Source organism: Hermetia illucens, chromosome 6 (genome assembly GCF_905115235.1).
Source record: "Hermetia illucens chromosome 6, iHerIll2.2.curated.20191125, whole genome shotgun sequence".
Lineage (NCBI taxonomy): Eukaryota > Metazoa > Arthropoda > Insecta > Diptera > Stratiomyidae > Hermetia > Hermetia illucens.
The window spans coordinates 8,426,538-8,454,225 of NC_051854.1; the positions used below are offsets into that span (position 1 = coordinate 8,426,538).

At 45.3% G+C, this 27,688-nt stretch overlaps 1 protein-coding gene across 6 annotated transcripts in view; it reads right to left on the bottom strand.

Moving 5' to 3' along the window:
- LOC119659043 (protein winged eye) overlaps positions 1-27,688 on the bottom strand; it is a 303,312-nt gene that overhangs the window by 219,884 nt on the left and 55,740 nt on the right. For all 6 annotated transcript variants that reach the window (XM_038066946.1, XM_038066945.1, XM_038066948.1 and 3 more), the window contains exon 2: positions 25,366-25,397. The gene's annotated coding sequence lies outside the window, so the exon portion shown is untranslated. The remainder of the gene's footprint in view (positions 1-25,365; positions 25,398-27,688) is intronic.

The window sequence follows — 27,688 nt, forward strand, 5'->3', positions numbered from 1 at the left end:
AACTAAAGTTGAGTACTATCTTTTGATGAGTAAACTTGATGAGAAAACTAATTCAAATTTATCTAATTTGAAATTAGATACTTCTGTCATATTTAGATATAACTGTGGTAGCTTTTTAATGCATATTGGTAGGATTGATGGTATCTCCTTTGAAACTTCTAAGGCCTTTAATGTAGTCGCAAGTCCCCACTTGGGTGCCAAAGTATCTTCAACAAAAAGAACACTTTTTGACTAAATGAACTAACAGAGTTGCCTCCCACGTGTGTAGCAGGAGGACACGCAAAGGAAGAAACTTCGACGCCAAACCACCTGAATGATGTAAGATACAACAGCCAATCAGGAGCCGCCTTTATCGCACTGAATAACAAGACAATCGAACTCAGCGAACTCATCAAGGAATGCCGGAATATTCAGCGGAATATAAAGTGCATGATAACATGGATCACCTTGGCGTATGGAAGGCTGCCGAAAAATTGAGCCAGGCAACACAAATGACGACAATCCAAAGCACAAAATAGAAGAAAGCGAAGAGGTTGTCGTCGAACGGACAACTAAAGCTGCGGGCGAAACTCAGCACCGGCATTTCCGGAAAAAGGAAGTGGACCTAACAAGGAGGAAGCGGCCTGAAAGAGCCTGGAGAGAGGTAGCATCTCGGAAAAGGAGATATCGGAGGAAGATAAGACCGGAAGTTATCAGCATCTCCAAACCTGATGAAAAGTCATACACTAACATTCTCAGGAGTGTAAAGGCAGACGCCGAACTCCCCAATTTGGGAGATAATGACAGTCGCATTAGACAGTCCCGAAACGGAAGTTTTATGTTGGAGCTCAATAAGTCCAAGTATCTAATCGCGGACAAATTCTTGAGCCAAATTGCAAAGTTCTTAAGATAAGAAGCCGAGAGCTAGCAGACCATGCGAACATCACGAAGGTGGACAATCGTGAGGCTTTGGAAAATCAGTTCTGACAAAAGTCAGCGGTGAAAACGCTATGGAAAGCTCACGGTGGAACACAAACCGCCATCATCAGTCTATCAAGAGAGTAAGAATAGGACTTAAGCAGCAGTTTGCATTCAAACCAGGTTGGAGTAATGCAGGAGATGCGGAGCGGAAAGCCATGTCAGTAAGGGCTGTGGAGCTGATGCAAATTTGCCAACGCGCAAAGGGGAGGAGGGTATGGATCATCAGCACATTTCATGCAGCAATAGGTGCCCAGAATAATACACAAATCGATACAAATCAACCTCAATCACTGCACTGCTTCGCACAAACGCGAGGAAGACATCCATGTGGTCATGTCATATTAAAATCACGGTGGTGGCATTGACGTCTATGACCGAACGGGCCAAGCAGCGCTATGGGCTTGCAGAGGACAAGCCTTCCAGGAAATAATAGACTATCGTAAGGATGGATGCATCAGGGCAACAGTGAAAGGAACCCACGTATAGCTACTATGCTCCACCCACCATTAAACTTGCCGGCTATCATCACATGCTGAGGTCGCTGGTTCTAGACGTGAGAGGACGTTGGCCGAAAATCACAGCCAAAGACTTTAAGGAATAACCGGACAACCAATGTTAGAGGACCTACTCTGCTCGAATCATTCGCAGAGCTAGACGCGGTATTCTCGAAAGTCTGCTTGGGGGAATGTCCGGGAGCCATAACCCAGAGTAGCCACACAGACAACTGCGGGGCCGCTTAAAACAGGTCGTTCGACACAGTGGGGAAGACAATGGGGAAATTCGTCTATAACCCATCGTCGGAGCGCCAGTAAGGATTTCGATGCGCACATTCTACGGTGGATGCAATAAACATGATGGAGAACAATTACCAAATTAAAATGACGTTGGTTGATATAAGGTGTTCCTGAATATTTGGCGAGTTTGGTCGAATATTACCTCTCAGATAGCAGGACTCTGGTACGAAACGGATGAGGCTTCCAAAAGCACGTCATCACAGCAGAAGTACCACAGAGTACACGCTGGGTCCCTTGCTGTGGAATGTCATGTATAGTATAATTTTATAGGAAGCAGCAACATGAGCAGAAAGGTAACGCAGTCAGGCATGCACGAAGAAATTTTAGCAAGTCGTTTCGCAACGAAGGAAATATGAGTACACATTTTCACCAATCAAAAGATGTTTGGAGATACTTCAAGCGTCAACTCTATATAACGCCATCCTTTTGTGTCAAGGCAATCTTAATACTGGGTTGTACTGGGTCTCCAGTGGCAAACCCAACATTCAGCAATATTGTTATAACTGTTCTAAGTGCCCCGTGAACCTTAATTAGGCTTTGGTCATTCCCCTAAGAGGAGACTTTGGGTTGACCGCATGTCCACTGACTTCCACTTTGACAGTTACCGTTTTCCTACGCCTTTCGCAAAACGTTGGGCCCAGTCTTTACTGCCTACTTCAAAAATTTGTTTGGAGTGCCTTTCCCGCATATATCCAGCAAATCCTCCGTGCTGGTAGATATAATCGGCGTTTACTTTCCGTAGATTTCGTAGTAAGAAGAAAGGTTGTTATAATTTTTTTGAAAAGGTGCGTGCAGAATATAGAAGTTGACATTAGCTCTTGTAAAATTTTCATATAATCACTCATTTAAAGGCATATAAGCCGTATCTCAGGGGTTTGGGCCGTCAATCGGTTCTTTATGGCCCTAGTCTGTTATAAGTGCTGTACCAAACTAAAAGATGATTAGTGATTGACCTAGTTCTTCTGAAGTAATTTTTTTTTTTTAGAAATAATACATGATGGGGTTAAATCCGGGTAGGTCAATTTTAAGTTGTCGGACCGCTTCAATTCGAAAGACGAACCGGGAGTTGGGGTGGCAATGGCGTTGGGGCGGCAATGGCCCACTTCTCCAGGGGAACGAATCCTGAATATTTTTGGGAGCGCGCATCGGGGCACTGTGGCTTCATAATGTTTGACGTTTCACAGCCGTAGCAAAAACGACGTAATTCTCTCACACAATCTTGCCACTGGTGTCCCAGATCACCGCAGTACCAACAACCACGAAGCAGAACCGCTTCGACTTTCGCTTCCTCAATATCAGGAAGATCCTGTTTGAACCTTTCGCCAGAAGTTTCCGCTCCACCCAGTTTCGACAAATGACGTTTTGGACCCGAAATTTTAACCGTCTGACGTACGGCCAGACGGTCTTATGGTTTTCAAATTTCTTGGCCCAACCACGTAACTCATAACTTGTAGTTATATGAATGAGGAAGATTGTTCGCATGGCAAGCTGCGTCACAGGGTGTCAACCAGTTCAGCTTCCTTGGGTGGTTGCTGGAATCTTGAAATCAGAGGTCGAATGCGAAGGATTCCCGTTCGTTTTGGATCCAGCTTCGGATCCGCTCCCAGAGATAAATATCAGGTAAACGATGTCGGAGAGCGTCCCGCAGATCCGACCACCGAACGTCCGGGTTGGCTTGCTGATACTCCCAGTACCAATCCACGGCTCCCCCAAAAACAGCATGTACGTATACTCCAATAATAAAGAAAAGTTCCTCTGCAGAGTCGAATGATTCGACTCTATAAAGGAACTTATCTATAGGCATTGGTCCCTCCGACCCTAAGAGTATAAGATATAGGAAATTTTGCCAGGGGATATCAGGCCATGAGCACGACCCGCCGAACTGGCTGGGAGTGTCAAAGGAAGCAATGGCGACGAAAGCGACACAGGAGCTGGGGGTTGATCCATCCTCGGAGGGTTTTTAAGGGTGGAAAAGCGCTGTTCCTCGTCCGGTATTGGAACCCAAAAAATAGCCAAACTAACAGAACAATCAAGAGGGAATGAAAAAAATAGCAAATCCGCAGATAATGAAAAATCGATGCAACTATCACTTCAATGAAATCTTGAGGACTACCCTGAAATTTTAAATTAATTTCATCAATTCTCGCAAAAATCGTGGGTGGCCAAAATACCATTTCAGCCTGATAAAGTTATGCGCAGAATAACTTCCGCCCACAACCCAGTGCTTATTAACAGAGAAACACCAATCGTGGTGCTTCCCATCGCAAAATGTTGAAGAACAAAAGCAAACAAAAGGGATCGCGAAAATTCGATCTAGAGAACTAAGTGAGGATGAATCATTCAGGACGGAATCGCACAGCATATAGCCAACTGCCTCCGTATTCCACCGAAAATTCATCTCACCGATCAATTCATCCCGACAAAGAAGAAATAATATCAAATTTATCCAATTTCAGAAACGAAGAGATAGCCATTTCACATAATGGTAGGGAAAGACACTTAACAGAAGCTGGGGTGGCAATAACTTCAGGCTATAGTCGCAAAGGCCCCTAGATCCAGAGACTTCTGGAGGGCAGTCATATACGAGACGCTAAGTCTCAAAGACAAACACAACAAACGGCCAGCTCATGTGGTATGCTACTAAGGATCGAACAGGAAACTCTGCTCTACAAGATGAGGGAAGAAAATTGAGGCCCACCCATCGGTAAGGATTTTCGTGAAATGATAGGCGGATCGAAGTGCTCAAAGGACCCCCCCCCCCCTTTATACATTCTCGAGCGTGACTAGCATAAAGGAGTGCAGGAGTCGACGGAGCGCTTCAATGGAGCCATCTTTTTAGGTTTATGGGTTTGTTCTTCCCTCTTGGTCGCCTGGCCACGTAGGATGATCTTTTGATTATCGCAATTACAGTAGTCATTACAAATGTGGGCCGGCCGGAATGATGCGAACCACTCTACCTGTGTGGAGAGGGGTGCTTGAAAACTCTCAGTAAAGGAAGCAGTTGAGTTCGATTTACCGGCTGATGGCTTTGAGAGTTTTCAGCGCCTTTGAAACCACATTAGATGAACAATACCGGTAGTGGTGGACATGATCCCAATCGATATTCTGGCGTGCTGTCCCGTGTAAGTTCCCCGTACTCAAGGAGGGCAACCAGACTCGACTCTACAAGGGACTCATCTGGAACGGCTCTTACCACAAGGCCTCACCAGAAATTATGTTATATCGTGCCAATCGGGATGGCCCTCTAAGAACTCATGCTCCAGGAGAATTTCCGCGGGATGTGTTTTCAGCCCAGTTATTTGCGGTTTGCGGGAGTTTCATGGTAGTTGCAGTTGCATCCACATCGCGGGCTCAAGCGTACAGTTTCGCCAGACAACACAGACGTACTCCTTAGTTGGGACAGGAAATATAGAGAGGCCTTGTATCCACTGATATGAGTGCTGAGCCTACACTCAGTATAAATCAGTATCGCGGTACTAGTCACTGCAGGGGTCTGATTGTTATCTTCAAATCAATCCGTGCCAGAAGAGGAGCGTAGGATTATGCGTACACTGCAGGTAATGACTTCAAACCTTTATGTACCATGTAAAACGTATTCAGAGGAATACAGAACGGAGGAATGCGGTAAGATCAGAGTCGTATGACCCCTGGTAACGCAGATGCGACGAGTCTACGACAGGATCACTGGGCGCACAGGCTTATTACTAACATTAGGGTATGGCTTGAGCGATAACATGCAGAGATCAACTAGAACATTACCCAATTCCCGGTGGGACACCGTGGTTGCTACAGGCAGTATCTGCATTTGAAGAATTGTCCTGAACGCGGCAACATAATGGAGGATCCATACCGTGTTGTGTTTCGCTGCCCAAAGTTCGCAATGGAGAGAAGGAACCGGAAACAAGCGCCGGGAAGGACCATGAGTCAAGAAAATATAGTTTCGGAAATACTGAGGTCAAAAGAGAAAGTGGCTTACGGTTTTCTCATCCATTGTCAAAATACAGAACCAACTGCGGAAGGAAAAAAAGGGAGGAATGCAGAAAGGATCGAAAAAAACAAGAGTCTAAAGCTAGATTCACCCCGCAAAATCATACCTAAATGGTGGTCACGTAAGGCTGGTGCTGGAGAGGCATGGGCCGTTTTAAGTGGATACAAATTCGACGTTCGTCCTGGAGTGGGCGTGTCTTTCTACGATTTGGGCATCAAGGAAGAGCCCCACGTTTGCATTGATGCCTACAATTGGCGAGATGGGAGTTCTAGTTACTCAGAATGGTACGTGCAAGATATCGATAACAAAGAAGCGCAAAAAAATATTCAAGAAAAATGTCAGACAATTGATCTTCATTGTTAGCATTAGTAAGAAGGGAAGGAAGGAGGAAGAAGAGCATGAAGAAATTGAACCTAATCTCATTGAATTTTTCACTAGGGGAGGAGACAATCACAAGAACAGAACAAGATTGAGTTTGACTGTTTGCCTGATTTGCGGCAGCATTTTTTGACAAGGATGACCTGGAATCTGTACTCTTACATTGCCTGATTTTTTTGAACGAAAGCAAGAGACATCAGATGAAAGGATGACCCCGGAGCTCAGTTTATGAAAAAAAGGAAAATTTGATAGAACTGCAGCTGTTACGCGCAGTAAAAGGAGGAGGAGAAGGAGGTCCACGTAAATTTTCGAGGCAAGGACTTGCACACATTTTTTCCAAGGACCCTCACGGAAAAAAAGCGATTATGATATAGATATATGCTCCACGAACTTTACTTTTAACTAATATGCCGAAAGAAGCCAAGGTAGAAGGTGGACCACGAAGACCACCTTCCTAAAATCTGACGAACGGGAAAAACAGATTCAGGACGCGAACCGTCGTGGATCTTCCTTCTCACTCACGCCACAAGTTTTTCCACTCCAAGTGCACGGTCGAGCTGGTATGTCTCTTTTATATTTCCCAACCTAGTTTCGCTTGCGTTTCCTACTAGATCACGATATTCCTCATTCTACATTACAACACTTGATTAAGGGCATTGGAAATTTTGTTAACCAGCTTAGAGCAACTGAAGTGTCAAAAGGACCCTCCCCCTCTTCAACATTCCCAAACCTGGTCGGCAAAGGGGCATGCTAGTGCTGCAGGATTTCCACGATCAATTTCACTAGTTTGTTTAGCTTCGGAACAGCTCACCTTGGTCGACCCCGATAATGACTTTGGCTAGCTCTGCGTTTCTGCGTAGTATGACCTTTGTCAGTTTTCTTTATTAATTTTCCGGCGATGACCTCCTCGATCAATATTGACCAAGGAATGCCGTTTTCACTTACTCTTATTGTCGGGCGGTGGCTTTAATTTATTACAATCTAAAGTGATTGTCAGCTACTTCAAAATTGTTAATCTGGAATTCATTTTAATCTATGTAACAACTATTTCCGATCACATCTAATTGTGATCAAAGATTATTTGTGATAAAACATCTAAGGCCCCTCGATAAGTACACGCTTAAGAAAGGGAAAATGAATTAGAGCCAGATGAATTGAGTTCTCTCTCCTGAGAATGTTTTTATCTGATTCTAATTTAGGTTTTTTTGTTAATGATAATAACGAAGCCACAGCACAAAATTAACTACAACCCAAGAAAAAAAAGCACCTACCAAACAAAGCTAAACACGAAACTCTTTTGAAAATGTACACCTTCATGTGGCTCAAAACTGGTCTTTTTATGATTACACCACACCTTAAAGGGCCGGGCCCCAATATTTCGAACCATTTTAATCCTAATCCGACCGCGAACGTGGTTTCAGGTTTATTTTATAATTTTCTTTCTATCTTTTTTCATTGTAATCCACATATTTCTTGGGCCAACTGGGGTTTTCTTTTTCTTGTTCTCCCCGTTGGGTTGTTTCGTGTCTTGATGATGGAGTTTGTAGCTATTACCAGACAAGAATATTGTTGCCATAGGAATTAGCTGGACCATAACCATGGTCAATGAGAAATGCATTCAAACTGCAGCTCAATATTTTGCTGGGTATTACCGGCGATACGTCGCGGTTAAGGTCATTCAAGGGGGAAGCATTTTCTACGTTGAATTGTGGGTTATCAGCGGAAAAAAATGATCATGAAAATTGTAATTACGTGCAATGTCAAGAGGGTACTTTCCGATTTCAAATTACCTTTTTTGTTTCAAGCGGCTAATTTGGGAATGTCGGAGAAAGTTCAAGAGGTTTGACGTTAATTTTTCTGACCCCGTGGTTTATAATTAAAATTATTTGATCAGCGTCTTGTGTGGAATTCTATCAGAATTTAGGTTCTAAGAAGATATACGCTTCTCTTGAAAAATATGATGTCCTTTTAAAACGGCACCCTTGGCTTGCCTCACTGTGGGTAAATCCTGGGGAAACTACCCTTTACTTCGTAGCCTAATGGCAAGAAAAACAAATTAAAGTTATTTAAGACCTGAGTGCTGAAGTATGTACTGCCAAAATTTGACAATCAGGCATTTTATGCCAAACCGTTCCTATACAGACCCTTCCTGACAGTGGAAAAACCACCAGTAACAGAGACTGATATACCCTTTCAGATGGATATATCAAAGGAACAGGGTAGAGACCAAGTACATGTATCAGTTTCGGAGCCCCGTTGACATTTAAACATAGAATCCTTAATCCAGGCATGAAACTATAATCGCAATGAAATATCAAGAAAACGCTGCTCATTTTACTGGAGAGAGCCTTGGTTTATGCAAGGCATTTCATGTTTGCCAGTTTTTTTGGGAAAGCAACCACCAGCCTCTTTTGGGAACGTAGGTTTTTATCACAGAACAAGAACCGAAAACCATTTAAACATGCGATCCTCATGCTTCCAAAAATAACCCTTGATCTTCACCATTTATCCCTCTATGCGAAAGCAAGTTTTCTTCAAGGAGTAGGAATCCCAAAGATGTAACTCACTGTATACGTGAACGTTCAGAGTTCCCACCTATCCACCGTTTGCCCTATTCTGAAGAAAGATAAGAGAGTTGTCGGAATCCACAAAGGATAAACACAATTTGCACCAGGTCTTCAAAAACATGGTCCGAGTCATTCGGATACTGTACAAGAGTGCCAAGGACGAAAAAACGCCTCAAAGAAATCAAGCGTCACCCAGGCAACACAGCTGACAACCCCTCAAAATCCAAAGGGCGGTAAGCTTGATAAGGGGAGTAGAGAGGATCCTCGCAGGACGCGAAATGGCAAGAAGGCCTCTCACCGGCAAGAGGGAAGGCAAACAAAATTACCAAAATCGTGGAAACTGTGGCGCCGGCTCCAATCAACCTAAAGGAGGTAAAGCCCCAAAAAGGAACAAAGGAAGCATGGACCAAGGTTGGCGGAAAGAAAAATGTAACCCATAAAAGAAGATTACGCCCCAAATTAATTATCATCTCCAAAAAAGGTGATACGACTTACGCCGATATCTTCAGGAAGGTCAAATACGATCCTGAGCTGATGGATTTTGGAAAAAACGTCAGTCGAATCAGACGCTCCCAAAAAGGAGATTTGATGCTGCAGTTGAAAAAGTCTCCGGGCAAAACGGTTGAAAATTTCCTCGACAAGGTGGAGAAGTCAAGAGAGAGCACAAGTACGGGCCAGAAAGCAAGAGAGTGTTATACAATGTAAGCACGCCTTAGAAAAGCAGTTCAGACCACTTGGCTTGCAAGATTCCGCAATTAGGAGACTGAGGAAGGCATACGGAGGCACACAAACGGCAAATATAAGCTTACCAACTGAAGCAGCATTCAATCTGCTGGCGGCTGGTAAAGTAGAAATAAGTTGGGTCGTTTGCCGACTCAGGAAGCAGGTGTCCCTCAAGCGCTGCTTTAGATGCCTGGAATTTAGCCCTATAGTGCCGATATGAACCGGTGACTGTGACAGGTCAAAAAGTTACAGAAAATGTGGGGGAGAAAGTCATATGTCCAGGGAATGCAAGGCTCAGCCTGCTTTGCAAGGTGAAAAAAGGCGTCGACCGTTGGCACGTCGCAGGCAGCAGCAGATGCCCAGTGTTTAGGAGAGCCTTGAATGCAGTAAAGAAATGAGGTTGATACAAATCAGCCTCAACCACTGCGAGGCAGCACAAGATCTTCTCTCGCAGACCTTCTATGAGCGGGTGATTTCAACGCATGGGCCATGGATTGGGGCAGTCGCATTACGAACACCAGGGACCGTATCCTGCTCGAAGCTTTCGCGAAGCTAGACTTGGTGCTTGCAAATACGGGAAATGTTTCCACTTTTCGTGGGACAGGGTCGTGCTCAATAGTCAATTTGACATATGTGAGTGCCACATTGGCAAGGAGAATGGCATGGTTTGTCAGTCAGCATTATACTCATAGCGACCACCAGGTAATTTCCCCCCAGATCGAATATGGGCTATGTGGCGATGTGCGCTCCCGCAGAGGTGGATGCATTCATAGTGATGCTATTGGGAAGCCACAATCTTGGTGGCGCGGCTACAAAAAAGAACAAATGATGAGAAGTGTAACGAGAGCATGCGACGCTGCTATGCCGAGGCGGCGAGTCCTTGAAAAAAGTCGCTCAAACTATTGGTGGAATGAAGAGAGTTACGGGATGCATGTTTTCGAGCTAGAAGGATCTGCCAACGACTGAGAACGGACTTCGACGAGAAACGGCAAGTATATGTGAACCTTCGAGCTAGGCAAGCTATATGGACCAGCAAGCGAGAATGCTTGAAAGAACTTTGGGCAGAGGCAGACCAAAGCCCCTGGGGAACAGCGTACAGGATAGTTATGAAGAAGATGAGAGGGCGAACACCACAACTGGCCTGCCCGCATCTTCTACTCGATATCGTGATGGCGCTCTTCCCCCTGGATAAAGGGGAATGCAAACAACACAAGCAAGCATTGAACGTTCACACCAAACCTGCGGTAAATGAGAAGGAACTTGCGCAAATTTGACGGAGAATTGGTGATAACAAAACACCCGATCTGGATGCTGTTCTCAATAAACTCGCTGTTAAGAACAGACCCGACTGGTTTACCAGCATATTTGAAATATGCATGCTGGTTCGAGATGCGATGTCGTCTAAAAAATGCTATGCCGTGGTGACGTTGGACATCAAAAATGCGTTCAATTCCGCTAGTTGGGAGTGGATAAGAAGCTCACTGTCTAAGACGGGTGTCCCTAGTTATTTGACTAAGATCCTCGACAGTTACCTTTCGGAGAGGACACTTTGGTACGAAACGGGTGAGGGATCCAAGCAGTACACCGTCACTGCAGGAGTACCCCAGAGCTGAGTGTTGGATCATGTACAATGGGGTCCTTGTCCTTCTCGTGTCAAAGGAGGCCACGGTAAAAAAATAAATAATAATTGTACGCTCGTTAGCGTGGATGTTTCAACTTGACCTTGCGGAACAAAAGACGGAGGCGGTCTTGATTACCAACCATAGGAAGATGAATGCGGTTAATATTCGTGTTGGTCACATCATTACTTCGAAACCGGTTATCAAATATCTGACGCTAAAATCAATTTCAAGGAACACCTGGATTATGCCTATGAGAAAGTGACAAATACTAGCTTCTCATTAGCGCGGATGATGCCTAACATTGGAGGCCCAGGATACAGTCACAGATTACTTGCGGCCGGAGTGGTTCGCTTCACACTATTATATTCCTGGAAAGGATGCAGAATACCGAAAGGCGACAAGGCGAGAGTCGCTGAAGAAGTGGCAGCAACGGTGGGATGACTCGCAGAGGAGTCGTTGGACCCACACTTTGATTTCACGTATTGTGGATCCAGCGGCGATACAGTGAGATTAACTACTATCTGACCCAATTCCTGTTAGGACATGGTGGTTACAGGAAGTGTCTGCACCAATTCAAGCTGGATGAATCTCCCTTTTCTCCTGAATGTGGTTGCAGACCTGAGGACTCGGAGCATGTTATGTTCCACTGTCCACGACTCCCTGAAAATCAACCTAAGACCACAGAACATCGTCGGAGAAATGTTGAAGTTGGAGGGAAACTGGTGTACGGTGAACTCCGCAATCGAAAGTATAAAGGAGGAACTTGGAAAAGCAGAGCACGCAAGGAGGACGAGAAAAATGGAAGGATTGGTCGCTTAAAGCGCAGTTCACCCCGAATGAATGTTTTGCGGCGATTCTGCGGGGAAGCAAGAAGGAGAGTGGGTGAGAATCCCACACGCTGCTGCAATCTGGCGCGGCAGTGTCTTTGTAAGATATCCATCTACATCAATAAAAAAAAGACAGACTGACAGTAAACCGATTTTAATAAGGTTTTGTTTTACACAACACCTTAAAAGGAACCCCAACATGACGCGCTCACCAGTTCTCCTAACTAAAATAAAGGTTCTTACAAAAAACCCCGGCGCAGAACGCACGAAGTTACCTGTCCGAGCCATTTCTCAAAAGGTAACGAGGTCCTCTCTCTCTCCTCGTCCTGAGAACAGGACAGTGTTCAATAAAATGAAGACTGTCGCTGCCAGAGCTATTTGTTGAACAAGAAAATAGGAGGAGGACTGCAGAACTCTCTGGATAGCCTAGACTTGGCCGTATGCCAATTTTTCGCTCCCAACCTACTCGGGCCGAAGGATACCATCTTCAAGTCAACACGTCCTCGCTCCTCATAACGTTCTGGAATGCGGACACTTCAAGAACACTTTGGAAGGCTCCGAGAGTTGTACTTTGGATGTACAAAGTCACTTACAATATTACCATCTTCCACTTGTCATGGTAATCACATCGTCAAGAGACAATAAAAAGATGAGTGTTTCGCATTGTAAAACACTTTTATTTGTCTCGAAACTATTCTATTCAATTTCTCCGCATTGTTCGCAATAATGTGTGGAATCATGAGCACTCACCAAAATAAGAAAGACATCCATTCCATTACTCACGAAAAGGTGTGGTATCATACGACTATCTGGATGCCGTGCTTCATATGTCGTGCACATCATCCACTACAATGGCGTGCGGTGCCTATTTAAACATTCACCTCAGTCCGAAGCCGCAGCAATAACAGGACATAAAAAGTAGTAATTTGATTTGCAAATTTCTTTGATAATAACATAAACAATGAGAAGAGCGAAGCACCAAACATCGGTCAGGGTGAAAAATGGAAATGGAAAAGTCTCTGCGTCACGGGGAGAATTTTCCACGACGATGGGCATTAGAGTCGTCAACTGTGCAAAAACAAGATACACCAAACACCCATGCGGGCTGGGGGAGAAATAATGGAAACTGCATTAAAATGCGGACGTACTCGTTAATAAAATGCTTCACACGTAGGGAACAAGTAAAACTGGAAATATGGCGAGTAGGTTAATTGGTCGCCGGGTTCATCAGCGACGGAGCTGAAAAAAGTTTATGTTGCTCTCGCCTTTTCGGGTTTACGTCGTATGAATGTTTCCTACGTGAATTCAACGCTTCCTCCACCCCGGGGTAAGTGCTCGACTTTTTATGGCTTGTGTTGACGAGCGGACAGGATGTGTTTAGGGTTCTCGTATGTTTGCCTGCCAGCAGTTGTCGAGCTTAATCCACTAATTGTTTGTTGGAGCCATCTTTTCGCCACGACCCCCATTTGATTTCATTCCACGATTTCAATATTTATTCCGACTTTCAAGAATAAAGTGTCGAAATTTATGAAACCAGTCGTGCGCAATCAAGCCTTGTCCACTCACCCTTTGGTCTCTCTGGAAGCAACGACTCCGGCCTAGCAAAACATTCCAAGCACCCCCAAAGTACCCAGCCAAGAACTCCGTTCTCCACCCTGTCGACAACAGATGTAACGAAATCATAAAAATTTATGGACAATACCCCAAGAACTTGAGGGACGAAAAACGCGAAAATGTTGCAAATTAAATGAATCACGTTTGCAAACATTTGTGGTCCACGCAGCCTCCTCTCGTTGGTCTCGGTCTTCTGCTCTGTTCCGTAGTTTCCCTCAGATGCCCGGTGCTTACTATGTGTCACAAATTACCTGTTTCACTTAGCTACGAAGCATCCCTCACAAAACTTTGCTACATTTGCAGGTACTTTTGGAACCGGATTACAAATTTTTTGTTGCGATCTTGCCTCCTTCTTCAGGAGGAAGACCGGATAACACGGAAATTCGCGAAGGATAATTAGAGTGTTTGGCGAAATTGAAAGTATGTTGCAACCAGGGTAGATTCAGGTGGACGTTCGGGGAAAAATCACTATAAAGAAGGTTGCCAGGGACTTGGTGAGTTGGTCCCTTCAGTTTAGCACTTGATTTCGAGCACGACATGTTGGGCAGATGCATGGACGTATGTGCGAACATGTGAATTGGTTTGCACAAGGAGAGAATCTCGTATGGATCTGGTTCAATGGAATTGTATGCAATTGTAGCTTTGCTGTTCAATTGAATCGTTTTTTAGGGATTTATTGAAAGTAAAGCAGGTGCAAACTGGACCTTTTATGGCGTTCCCGGGATTGTTTTTTTATACAGTGGGAAGGCATGAGGGTAATTGAAAGAAAGTCAGCATTCAAAGTACTTCCAGCTGCTGCGGAGACAGCAATTTGCTTTTCCAGACTACTCAACACTTAATAGTCTGGGCATTACTCGTCCTGTTACGCTTTCCAGGACGATGTTTGTTGTGTCAAGAGCTTGACCCGAAAGCTGCGTGGCCAATGGGAAGCTTGGCCTTTAGTATACAAACTCTGAATATCTGGGTACCTTCAGTTTCAAAAAGACCCTGAACTTGATAGCCGGGCTAGCCAGGGCGGACATTTTTCCCAGATTAATCGTAGGACCAAGACACGGAATCAATAAAAAGTACATGTAACGTACAAGAGAAGAAGAGTCCTTGGTGGTTTAAGATGAATTCCTATTGAAATGAGTTAACCTCATAATCTTCTTAAGACGCGTTGTGATTTTCTAACCACCATCAGAGCCCCGCTGGAACAAGCGCAACGGTACTAGTCTATACTGAATGCATGGCTCAGCATTCATACTAGTGGATGCAAATCCTACCTGAAAAGCACCACCACGTTTGAGAGCCGAAGTTCTCTTGTTTACTTGAACGTAACCACAACCCTCATGAAACTGCAACAATCGAGCTGAAAAGCTGAAAGAATCTTCTTGAGACTAGTAAATTCAGAGGGCTATCTCGGTTCCCATGACACCAGTACACCCCTGGTAAAATTTCGTGACCACTACAGATGAGCCTCAGTGCTCGCTCGGGTCTGCTGGCCTATATAAGCCTTGGAGCATTCGCCTACTGCATCACGACGAGCAAGTCATAGTGATTACAGTGTTTCCCGGTGCCACCACATGAAGGTTCTCCTCGGACACCTCGTGTTGGTCTGTTCGACATGGTTGCTGCTCCGTCTTCTTCGCCGTCAAATCAGAGCACCAGAAGATGAGGTGTTGATGTCAAGCGCATCATTGCAGGACGAGCTGCTGACTTCCTGCCAGGAGACAGCATGTTGAGCGCAGTACAGTCGGTACCAGCTGTAGTCCCGCTGTGCTGAAACCTACCGCAGAGACCCCCATGACCGAGGTGACAGACGGACTAATGGTTTCTAGCTTGGAATCCACTGATGTTGCGCTGAGTATAGCGAGTATCAGCCATAGTACTCCTAACCCGAAACATTCGACGTCGGAGGTCCCTTAGAAGCAAGGGCTGACAAGAATGTCGATCACCGGAAACCAACAAAGTGAAGATCCACTGGGGTCCTAATCAAGAGCCAATACTAAAAGGCCATACATCTTCTGAGCAAGATAGCAAAGAATAAGGATGACCGTACTGTCGCGAGCAGAATGAAAAGGACCTCACTAAATATCAGCGACTTTTAACGAATATCACAGTAAACGCCTGGGAGGCGAGCAGAAAGCAAAGCTCACTGCCTTCAGCCGGAGTCGATCTAAAAACAAAGTCAAACAACAACGCAAGCGGAGCAGAGTGTGCAAGGGTTCGGATGCTAAGCAATCTTTGCAGACAAATAATTAGCAACAGGCGACCGGTGAGCCACGGATTTCGAAACCCTTCAGCAATGTGACCAGGAGTTCGCCAATTTCGCTTGCAGCAAACTAACGTCGGAAATGTGAACCAGTGTCGAGGCCAGGCTGTCGGAAATGGTCATCGAGCATCTCCTGCACCATAAAGGCGAACACATGGGATTCATCCCTTGCTTCGATTCCTTTCAAGTGGTCCGTGGGTTTGAATTCTCCAGGGACTTTTCTCGGTTCGGAGAGCTGAAAATCATCTCAATCATCTCAATGAAAGTGTTCCACTCCGTCGGGCGACCACTTGAATCCAGTCGACGCCGCAAGCGAGCTGTTGGAGGAGATGAAGATCGACGGTCCACCGGGGGTTGACGAACCCACTTCCCAAGCAGATTATGCTGAGTGCAGCGCAGATGAATCTGCAATACTCGAAGTGCGTCTCAGGTAATCTGCTAATCTTCTTCCTAGACGTCGCACTAATGGGAGCCCTGGATCGGAGGCGAACGAGTCATTAAAGGACTCCAAAGCAAATATTATAATTTCTTTCACAGCACAAGAGACGCCAATTAGGACAGACCTACAGTATATGTCCTTGCCAAACCAAAGATGAGTCTCCACGCTTTCCTGTACCCGACCCAGAGTTCGAGCCATCCTAGTCATGGCCATGCTGGAGTAGGCAGAAAGTAGGCAGAAGCAGAGAACGTGTATATTCCGTCGGTTTACATGGTTCACGACTGTAACTGACTGACTGCTTCGCCAGAAAAACTGTTACATTTGACGTCTACCATTGTGGCAAAGCAGATCAGTGCCAGGCTTATGCTTTGACAGGGTAATAAATAATCTCGGGCTAGCGCAATGCTGACCACATTGCCTCCTAAAGGGTTCTGTAATATTGTAGTGTACCATCAGGGTGTTGAATGAAGTGCACTAATACACTTCAAGGCTCTGATCCAATTAATGGCTGGCAACGATCCGTCGAGGTTGCAGTCCGTGCCTTTCGTCCTCCTCGGCCTTCGCAAAGCTCACCTAGAGGAGTTCACGGTCAGCCCTGTGGAGATGGTGTACAGGGAGAATTGGCGACTGCCCACCGACCCTGTGCTGGATATCAGAGTAGAGTGAAGCTACTCCAGCATACTGCGTCTGCTCAGGGATGCGGTTTCGAGACTGCGACACCCCGAGAGACCTTCAGACATGATTGCGGGTCCTCATTCGGAGGTATGCTCCTTGGATGCCGCTGCACTCACCATACGAGAGCCCCTTTAAAATCCTGGAGCGAGGGAAACGATGCTGAAGGCCTTCACCGAACCGGAGGTAACTCCATTGGCGGGATCACATCCCGGGTTCCTCCACTGAACCCGTGCAGTTTCGGCTAGGGTGAAGTGATGTGGCGGCACATGGGAGGCAAGAACCACCGACTGAATTGGCGGCCTGGCACGAGGCCGGCACGCGCGTCTACTCCTTCTTCTGGTTCCGACCGCCGGCGAATGAAGACTTAGTCTACATGCCAACAGCAGTACATAATTGTTTAGCATTTTTTTCCCTTTTCCTCGCAATAGCGGGCTTCTTCCGTGCGGTGTTTGTGAATTTAATCAATAAAATAAAGAGAAAATTAAATCAGAATCCCTCTATATTTTCGTTAGCAGTTTGGCCACGTCGACCAAAGGTTGGGTCCGCGCAAACAGCAAGGCAACAACCTAACATCTTCTTCGCATATAAATCTTCGGGCCCAGAGAGTATAGCGCTACAGAAGCAGTAAGAAAGGATTATGACGTGGCCTGTCGAAATTTACCGGAGCTATATCTATTTGGGATACACACTCTTGGAGATGCACACGCGAGGTTTTCGAACCGAAAGCGGGCATCTATTATAAGTTACATCATAGAGCGTTACGCGTTAAGCGTTACGAAGGGTGTGGCCTGTGGGGCGCAAGATACGGACTTGGCATAAATCCAACCAAAACGGAACTGATGTTATTCACTACCAAGATAAGAACTGAGAGTTAAGAAGGCCTGTATAGCCTTCTATGCCTGTAAGAGGACTTTTGCAACAAAATGGGATCGCCGGCTGAGGATGGTTGTCTGGATGTACACAGCCGTGGTACGTCCCACCATAACGTGCGGTTCTATTGTATGGTGGCTTGCGCTAACCAAAAATACAATAGAACGAAGCTTAATAGGATTCAATGAACCGCGTGTGGAGCTGGTCTTCCCCCTAGACCTCCATAATAAATACTTTGTAGCGCACATTTCTGTCAGACTATGTAAGTCCGGATGGTGGACAGTGAAACCCTACGACTATAGTTACATCTTAGATCCTGTACCTCGGAAACTTTGGACATTCTCCACGGACTACACCATATGCAATCCTAACAAGAGGAACTTTGCTGTGAACTTTCCAACCAGAGCAGAGTAAAGACCGGCGGCGTGTGGCAAGGTTATGACAGCATTCTTCACCGACGGATAAAAAATGATCTGTGAAATCGGTCCGGGAGTTTTATCGAATACACACAGGGTATCCGTGATATGCTCTCCGAGAATTCGCCAGTGTATGTCGAGCGGAAGTCCTGGCGACGCTTGAAGATGGCTGGGGCATCCAGCGGAATAAGAGGGAATGTTTTAAGGAGCTCTGTCGGAAGCGGACATAACTCGCAGAGACCGATCATTTTCGCAGATCATGTGCCCTATGCCCTTGTTGAAAATAATCCAGGGGTTACTTCCCTAGCAAGAAGGGGCTACTGACATCTTCCAACGCCCTCTGAATGTGACGTCGATTCCACCAGTTACCAGGGACGAGCTGCTGGAGATCTGCAGCAAATCTCCGGGTCTGGACGGCATACCGAATAAGGCCCTCAAATTTGCGGTCAACAGACCGGATATGTTCGCGGAGCTGTTCGAAATGTGCATGTTCGAGAGTATCTTTCCTGCATCATGGAAGCGGCAGACGCTGGTGCTGCTGCTGAAGATGTTGAGTTTTACTCAAGCGAAGCAATCAGTGTTGTTAAGACTTGGTTAGAGAGTGCTGGAGTGGCACTCGCGGGGGAAAAGACGGAAGCGGTCCTCATCAGCCGCAAGAGAAATTACGCCTGCATTAGAATCGGGAGTCGTATTTTCCCTTCCAAGTCGGCCATCAAATACTTGGGGGTGATGATAGACGGAAAACTGAATTTTAAGCAGCACATAATGTATATTCCCGAAAAAGCATCCTCCGCGAATATGAGTCTGACAAGGATGATACCGAACGTAGGAAGATCGCGGCATACTTGCAGGCTGCTCATAGGTGAGTTCTATCTTGTTGTATGCAGTCCCTGTTTGGGGGAAAAGTGCTGCATGTTTTAGGTAATGCACATAGATTGAGTACGGTCTACAGAAGAACAGGCTTAAGGGTGTGTTTTGCCTTAAGGACTGTCTCAGATGATGCAGCGTTCGTCATCTCGGCTAATCCAGGATAAACTGCCAAAAGCAGAGGAAGTGTGGAAGGTGCGGTTACGAACCCCGCACGTAGATGGAAGGAGTCCTAACTAAATTAAGCTAACTCCGCCCCGTGATGTAATACCTAAAGGTTGTTCCACGGAATAGGGGGAGTTGGGGATGGTTTTAGTGGGTAAAAATCCCTTTTGAAGATTTCCGCCTCCTTAAAAAAACGTGGGCAGAGTCTGTGTCACGCTGGCGACTGTCATTACTTAGCAGCCGTAGCACTGGCCTATAGGAGACTATTTCGCCATAGCCTAAAATTCACATTGTCGAAGTGGAGGAGAGGGAGAAACCCTTAGGCACTTTCTTTGCAATTTCCCAACTCTAGCTAGAACCAGCCTACTGACGCAAGATAAATCATTCTTTGAGGACCTTAGCCGGATTTCTAGCCGGCCCTTCGAGAATGCTTCGGCCTGGCTCTGAGCATCTGAGGCAACTGCACTCCTCCCCCTTGTTCTTATCACAGCAGTCATAGTGTTGGGAGTTTGTGGCATGAACATGACGCACTACAGCGCTAATTTGCTGCTCGGCTACTGACACCTACATACCTACCCTTCCTTTTTAAAATGCTTAGCAGATCGTTGTAAAAGAAAACATGAAACAGATCACAAGGAGAGTCATAGGGGAACCGTCAGGTAGAAGAGTTAATAAAAGTGTAATCAAACCTTAAATAAATTAGATCAAATAAACCCTTTCATAAAAACTGAAGAGATTTCATTAAACAAACTTTGAAAAACCCATTCGATACGGACTTAGCGTCACGTAGCCTTGCCTAGGAACTTGCTTATCAACGGAACTCCAAAACTTTACTATCAAAGAAGCCATTATAGTGCCATTATCAGAAAGCGAATAATTTCAGTAGATGAGAAAATCGAGAGCACTTTACTACTCAATAAAACTTTTATCAGAACATCAGAATGCACTAGATAGAAGGCCCAACTTCCTGCAAAAACACCCTTATCACAAGTTCCCAAGCAAACTACTTCCTACTTTGCTATCAAGTAATCAGCAGTTAGTCGATTCCCTGGCGATCCTTTCTCTCCTCCTCCATTCAATCGCCATACGGGCCTCACTTTATTATCCTAATTGAATTCATTGTTGGTGTGTTCTTGCCGATATACTATTCCGATCCCTGGTTTTTTATTGGAAATACAAAACCCGCTGAAGAACAACATTTGTATAGACAACCCCATAAAAACGGTGTAATTACACTGCCTCGTAGATTTTTCCGGGTATTGCAATCCGGTGCATAAAAAAGAGTTCCGAGATGGAATCTCTGAATTAAAAAATCATTGCGCGGAAATTGTATTGCCACATGGTGGTAGCGACGGGGACGAGGGTAACCATGATGACGGCAGCAGACTCTTATTATATTCCCCAAAATCTAAAACGCTATCGGTTCCAGGTTCAACATAGTTTTTGTGGGATCTGGGATTTTTTTTCTGCGACGGTTGAAATTGAAGCGTGCAGGAGATATCGAATTCAGATACTCGTATATCGTTAGCGAATGTACAGATTGAGGCCGTTTGGGAGGCATATTCTTGTTTGGTACCTACGTAAGGCTCTCTGTTCGTGATAAACGCGTGGTTAAATGAATAGATAGCGCGAATAGAGTGTTCAGATACTAACACGAATAATGAAAGATGGGAAAAATAATCCGAAAAAATGTATAATTGGATTGGAAGGTTAGAGGGTTGATGGGGTAGTATCGATATGACAAGGACGTAGGGGTTTAGCACCACCCCATTGACGCTGGACCTATCTGCGCCGGGGATTATCACTATGTCTCTTCAATCAGTCGCTCCATGAAAAAGATATTTTTGTACGGGGGACAATTGGTAAACTTCCCTCTATCCATTGAGGAACTCACAGAAAGCATCAGGACAAAAAGCAACTCCTTAGCTCATAGAAGGGTCTCCATAATTCCCTTCCACCCTTTCGATACCCCACAAATTCTCGACCATCCCTAACCATGTAAGGTGGTAACCATTCAAAACATCCGCGAAAATGGAACAAACGCGCTAATGACATGTGGATCTACTATCTACAATATAGGCGGCAAAATAAAAACACAAGTGGTTTCTGATTGCGATTATCCATCGCTTGAAAAGCCCAAATGAATTGGGTACGATGGTTAACGCAAAAGATCTGCTTATTGTTGTTAGTGCTTGTGATGTTTGTTGTTGTTATAGATACACAACTAGAACCCGCGACCACTGCTGTTAAGCAGGTTGAGCCTGTGATGTAGCCGGCAATTAAGTTCTATAGCTCACATGCGCCCAAGTGACCCATCGCCATCATCATCAACTTCATGGTGTGTATCTTTGAAAACATTCCTCATTCCCAGCATCTTTAGATTGTTACTCGTCTCACTGTCTATACATCTGACCATGTATCTGTCTATCTATGAGTATCTATCGGCTTAGATAGATGTTTTCTGATGTTCTCAAAGGAGACTCAAGCGTCTAGTCAAGTCTGGCAATAATTAAGATGACACAGTGAAGAAAAAATGTTCTTACGTTTGAAGAATATCTAAGTCTTATTATGGGTCTTGTTTGTAGCTTTGCAAAGTTCTCATCATTAAATATGCGAAATTCTAGGAAGGAAGGAATCTTAGGAAGGTGGCACAACAGCTAACTAACTCAGTAGAAAAGAACGTCCCCATAAACGCATTTGATCGGTTGGTCATGTCAGTCAGATCTTCCAAAAAATAATGAAGGAATAAGGAATCTTCTGATCAATTGGAAGAGCCGGCGATCAGACACCCAGTCAGACTGGGGACCCAGAGGGACCGGCTCTCCTTCAATCTTTAATGGTTGCAGCGGCTTCAGGAGGACACTCGTGCTATTTTGGCATGCGTAGACTCTGGTTCGATGGACATGCAGGCGGCCACTGCCGACAAAATCCATGAAGTGCACTCGTGGCCCATGGTTGGTGAGGTGGCGAGCGGTGCGCCGGATAAACTCGCCCAACTACAACATTCAATAGACGAATTGATAACCACCGTAGCAAGACTAGCGCACACCGTTGCAGTTCTCGAACCAGGACGAAGCTCGCGAAACAGGTCGAGGTCCACTCCTCGAAATAGATGCTCGGAAAGTAGGTCGTCAGGACCCTCAACCGGTGCCGGGCTATGCTGGTACCACCGAACGTTCGCGGAAAACGCCACAAAATGTACCAACCCTTCCGCCTTTGCAACAGAAAGCTAAACCTGTCGATAGCCCGGGCGACAGCTACCCGAAGTACAAAAACCACGTAACGTTTTGGTCGGAGGGAACTATTTGATTGATACAGGCGCTGAGTATTCGGTTCTCCCTGTATCCGACTACCATCGATCAAAGCCTCAGGCCTCAGCAGCAAATTCATCGTCGATCCACACTTATGACTAAAGGCAATTAGATCTGAGTTCGGGACTTCGACGCACGTACGAGTATTCGTGGCGTTTCATTATAGCGGACGTTAGCACTCCCATTTTGGGTGCCGACTTCCTGTGCCATTAGTGGATCTGCAACGCAAGCCCCAACCAAACTTATGTCATCAGGGACAAACTCCACCTTGCCATTCGTGCACTTCTTCAAAAATATCGCAACATAGCTACCGAAAGTAGTCTCTCCGAGCTAGTAAAACATTGTGTTCAGCACCACCGGCTCTCCTATCTTCTCTATGGTGTGTCTACTACCACTATTAGAAGGAAAGAGTTTGAAGAGCTCCTCAAGGTATACGCAGGCCCTCAGACAGTTGTTGGTCTTCGGTACTCCACCAAACGGCGAATGGAGACCTTGTGGCGACTATAGGCGCCGAAACGCTCAGACTATTCCGGACAGATATCCCATACCGCTCATCCATGACTTTTCGCATTTTCTCGTAGCCGCCTCGTCTCCTCCTCAGAGTCTTAGTATATAGCGCACATCCAGTGCATTTTTCAACAGCTCCTTGAGGCCGGTCTTCTTCTCAACGTTAAGTGCAAATTCCTCCGCAGGTGAGATTTCTCACCCACAATATAACCTCTGATTACATCTAACCAGACCAGGACGAGGTGCAAGCAATCGCAAGCTTCCCGTCTCCCAAAACTGTTAAGGATCTGAGAAGGTTCTTGGGCATGCTAAACTTCTACTGTCGTTTCTTGCCCAGGGCCGCCCAAAATCAATCTATCCTTAACAACTATCTGTCCGGGGTGAAAACCGAAGGCACCCGACTGATTGAGTAATCCACAGCGGCTATTCCGGCATTTGAGTCGATGAAGCAACAGCTGGTGGACACCACGCTTCTGGCCGTTTTTCGTCGATGTCGCAGACATCGCCATAGGTGCGGCTCTTCACCAAAAGGTGAACCAAAGCTGGAAGCCATTGAGCTGGAAACAATTGAACCCCGCCCAACGGAACTACAGTAATACATTCGCTATTCCCTAGAAGGCAGGGTGTTCACAGTGTTCACGTACAACAAGCCTCTCACATTTGTAAGCGTCGCCTCGTCAATTCAAGCACTTGTGCTTCATAAGCCAGTTCACCTCCGACATCCTACACGTGTCTGGAAAAGACAACGTAGTTGCTGACGCTTTGTCATAATTTGAGGATGCCATGATCCCTGCCACAATCGATTTTCCGGCAATGGCGGAAGCACAGAGGGACGTCGCAGTTCTTCAGAGCCTGAGGAGTAACCCCAAGTACACTTTCAGGGAATTCTCCATTTTCGACTTAATCTCTGCATTATGCTGCGAGACTTCAGAAAAGGGACCAAGGCCATATATTTCAGCCACTTTCCGCAAGCGAGTATTTAATGCGGTTCACGATCTGGCGCACCCTGGACAACGAACCGGTTAGTCACTGCGAAATATTTGTGAGAAATGTAGAACTTCGAAGCATGTGACAAAAGAAGAACTGTCTTGGAGATAAGCCGCCAGCAGCAGTCTATTCCTCATGAACTTTTCGAGTATTTTCACGGTAGTGGTATGCAGGAGTTACCCTATAGACTCAAGCGACAACCAAAAATGCCCTGGCTTCCTTCCAATTTTTCTAAAGGCTGCTTTCTTCAGCTTTTTCACAATGAATAGTGAAGAGAATTATTTCACCACCTTTCACGCTATGGCCATCATCCTATATCGGATGCGCAGAGAATAGTGCCTGCACATTGCGGTCCATCTGCTCGGCCTTAAACGTGAAGAGGATTTCCGTAGCACCTCGATTTTTCTGGTGATCGGCTTTTGACTAAGCCTCTACTCATCTCCATCCCCATTTCATCGGTTGCTGCCATCAGTTTCTCGCAGTAGAGAGTTTTGCTTTTGTTACGCGGCGAAGCATCCTTTTAGATAATCTATACCCTGCCTTCGTGTTGCATGCCCTCTGTCGGCTGTTAAAACGTTATGTCAAACGACGAAGCTTATGACACTTCTTCCGCAGGTTGACATTTGCGTCATCCACAGATTTCTCTCGGCCGCGTGCCCTTCGGGGCGTTACCAGATTTATAACTCAATTTATGAGAGAACTACCGGTCCTGAAGTGTCTTCCAGTGCGGCTGTATCTGTGCTAAGAGTTTCAACGAATCTCCTTTCGCGACATTTCATGCGCAGGGGGAGGCCGGACATTGCACGCCAAGAGATAACGTCAACCATTTCGAACCGGCATATTGATGGTCATTCGCTGGGAAATCTACCAGGACACGCTATCTGTCCACCACGACACCGTCCGTGTCCAACGTATCAAGCCTACGTCAAAAATCCGCGATTTTGTATTATATAGACGCTAAAACCAATGTTTTACTTGGTATTCTAAGGTTTAGACAGGAAGCATAAAGCTGTTCCGGTTTCTAGATCAGGTAGATTATGGGTTTTTCGAATGGCATAATACAATTCGAAGAATGGAATGACCAAAAGTTAAACTCATCGAGTAGCTGCGATTCCAAGGACGAGGAATTGAACATAAGGATCTTTGGTTAGTTCGACTACGCAGAACTATTTATCAACGTCCCAAGCGTAACAATATATTAGAGAAAGGTAGTCATGGACCTTTATTTTTGCCAGCTGGAGCTTTTTTCTAATTTTCAAACTGGTACTGTATAACAATTTAGGTACTTTCTAAATAAAGATCAAATTGCCGCGGAAGCCCCATTTGTCATAATCTGAGTTAAAGAGAATCCTAACTGGATAGTTTTTCCAAGGTTACATCTCAAGCCGTAAATGATCTTACCTTATATTAAAAATCCGTTGCGAGGTCAAAACCTGAAAGAGAAAAAAATAAATGTTATTAACTTGATGAAACATTTGATACTAATATTAATTTTTAAGAAGTCAGGCTAAAGGGCAAGGAAGAGTATTTCCAAATTTTCTCAAAATAACCGGTTGAAAATGACAGAGATAAAACTGTGCCATATGGTGCTCAGCTGGTGGAGCTATATTTGTAGCCCTCAATAACAATTCATTCCATGCTGAGTAGATCTAAAATTTGTGTAAGGCAATTCCAGGATTTGTGCGCTCTATACCCTTGGAACTAAGACCTTGTTCGCCCAGAATATTTGGACTCGCTTTACTTCGTCATACTAGTCTTCCTCGATAATAGGTAGCCTAATGGCGAATGCCGACTTATTGAGGCATGGAATTGTAAACAAATACGAAAATTGCAGTAATCAGAGAGACCATAAAAGATCGGATTGGCCTACCATATGCTCTGGGCGACCAGAAAGTTCCTGCTGTTGAGACCTACTACTTTCCGTCAGATGAACACTACACCCAGTGGTAAGGTTGCTTACTGATACCACTTCAACAAGTAAAAGTTGAACCCAGCTGTCAAAACTTTACAAAAGATGTCAGATGACGGTGCTGAAGAAAAATATCAGATTCATGAGCAGGATATTAGTATCGTGTGGGAAACAAAGGGTCCGTATTTGTCATTTCCCTTGCAATTGTTGAGATTAGATGCGACGAAAACTTATCATGCCCTAGGGGAGTAGTATTAAGAGATGAGATGGAGTTGGAGGCTCAAGCTCTACTGTTTGTTGTTCTTGTGTTTACCCTGGGAGAAAGACCACGACCCCGAAACATGAACACATAAGGGATTGAAAGCACAAACGGACCCGTGTGCACTTCGTAATTCAAAGAAATTGGCAGACTTTAACAATATGATTAGCACCAGAGGCTAACTTCCTACTGTCCCCCATCACCGAGCATCATCCTCTTCCACGAAATCTTAAAGTGTTAGCGCAAACATTGCGACCAGTTACGAATTACTCAGCAAATTAAATGCAGAAGCGAAGAAGCTAACAGCAACCAGTTCATTTCGCATCAGCTAAAAATTGCTTTCAACTCTTGCTGTAATCTCCTTCCCATCCCCCATTCCTGCGCTCGTTATCACGTCGCGAATTTCCACAAAACCCAGGAAAAAAAATCGAAGTAACAACTCCAACTCGTTACGCTCGCTGGTGGGTGGGATGATGACGTAAGTTAGTCTGGCCGGTGTAAGTAGTACGTTGTAGCCGGTTGCAAGTTAATCAGCTGATTACGAAGAACAAGTCCGCAAAGACTCAGTACACAGGCGTGAATGAAAGCGCTCACACAACTTTTCTTTCTTCGCTTCATCGCTCGATGGCTATGCGAATTGTTCGCAATTGTGGGTGGTCATGTCGGGCGGGAAATCGAGTGGGTAGACAAGGAAAGGAGGAAGACTGGAGGGAACTCCTTAGAATGATTGCCGGCTTACGAGGCATATTCGTGCCCCCATGCTAGCACGAAAGATAGTGGAGTGACGATAGTGAGTGGATCAGCCAGGTCTTCTGTTCGGATAGAGTGGGCGGCTGATGACTCCGCAGTGGATGAGCTCAAGAGCGGACCGTCACATGAGCCTCTTTGAGCCATTTCATTAGAGAGATGGGCAGAATGCCGCAGAATTGAACAGGAGTCCACGAATTGCTGGAATCCCTCTGATGGAAATGTGCACGAATATCGCTAACAAGGGCCTAAATGTGACGAAGCTCGGGGTGAACGTGGGTATCTCTTATCTGCACAGATGAAAGCGAGTAGCTCCCGTTTTTGCTTTGGATAAACGGGCTCAATCTCGTCAAATCCATTCACTCTCCGACACAAGTTATCAATGAAGTATCAAAGTATCTTTGTAACAATTGTAGGGGACATACTCGTCAGGTGCTACCACACTTTAGGCTACTGAAAACAGGAACTCAATCAAGCCGATCATTGCCTCGAAACTGCATAATTTCGCTCAGTTTTGCGCTAAAATCAAAAGTTCACATAGTCATAAGCCCCCGTATCTAAAGATGGGATCACAGCACTATATACTCGTACAGTTCCAAAGTTGCTTCTGGGGCTTTTCGGTTTCATTCCCGTTCATGATGATGATTACAAACGTGCGAGATATATTCGCTTTTATTTCCCTCAGCTTTTTTTCCCCATTTAGGTTGAATTATGCTTTGAAATTCACAAAGTTGAGTGGTTCTGTTTTTGGTTTTCCTTTTTGTCTTGGCGGTTAGTGGTTTATTTTTCGTCGGTTTATCAACGATAAG